Source organism: Penaeus monodon, chromosome 22, assembly GCF_015228065.2.
Source record: "Penaeus monodon isolate SGIC_2016 chromosome 22, NSTDA_Pmon_1, whole genome shotgun sequence".
Lineage (NCBI taxonomy): Eukaryota > Metazoa > Arthropoda > Malacostraca > Decapoda > Penaeidae > Penaeus > Penaeus monodon.
In genome coordinates this window covers 21,954,641-21,955,370 of record NC_051407.1, presented here as the reverse complement: position 1 = coordinate 21,955,370, position 730 = coordinate 21,954,641, and the positions used below count along the sequence as shown (strand labels likewise).

Sequence of the window (730 nt, the reverse complement as noted above, 5' to 3'; positions counted from 1 at the left end):
TTAAATTGGAGATAAAAGCCTAAATCAACAAAATATTTAACAAATGCAATTGGTCTGAGACCCCCTTTGGATGTGCATAACCTCAAATATCCTACAACAAATTATCTTTTCATGAAATAACAAACAACTAACCAATACACTTGGATAAAAGAGATAAGGATGATGTGACCATCCCTGCACTGGCACCATGACTAGTAAAGATATCACACTCATGGACAAAACTCAGACCTGAACCTTGTGATATCCTCCTCCCAAATCTTGTCATTTGATTGGAGGTTTCATAAATAGCATTGCTCAAGAGGTAATAAGCAAGACTGGCCCCAACTAAGGGGATCCTCAAACAAGAGGGTTCATAAAAAATATTACTCCTGAACTCTTAACTACCTTTGGAATTATATATCTACACATTAATATCCAGATCATTCAGAACATCATAGGCAGTCCCACGCATCTTGTTACAATTAATATAAAATAAATATAGCCTAACAGATTCGTGGCACCCTTTTGTCTATGTCAACTATGAATCTATTATTGAATGTATTCAAAAGACTTTTAGCAGTGCTAATACAGTAATCAATGGATTGGATTTCTACCCATTTGCAATATCTAAACATTTGGAAACCGGATTACTATACCTTCCATTATTCAGTAAATATAAAAGACACTGAAAATTCCAACCCAACATTCACCACTGACAAAGAGCTAAGTAATCACACTTTAAATTTTAGAA

General features: G+C 34.4%; 1 protein-coding gene across 1 annotated transcript in view; it reads right to left on the bottom strand.

Moving 5' to 3' along the window:
- Window positions 1-730, bottom strand: part of LOC119587357 (intraflagellar transport protein 46 homolog) — a gene marked incomplete at its 3' end in the record, with an annotated part of 36,509 nt that overhangs the window by 24,125 nt on the left and 11,654 nt on the right.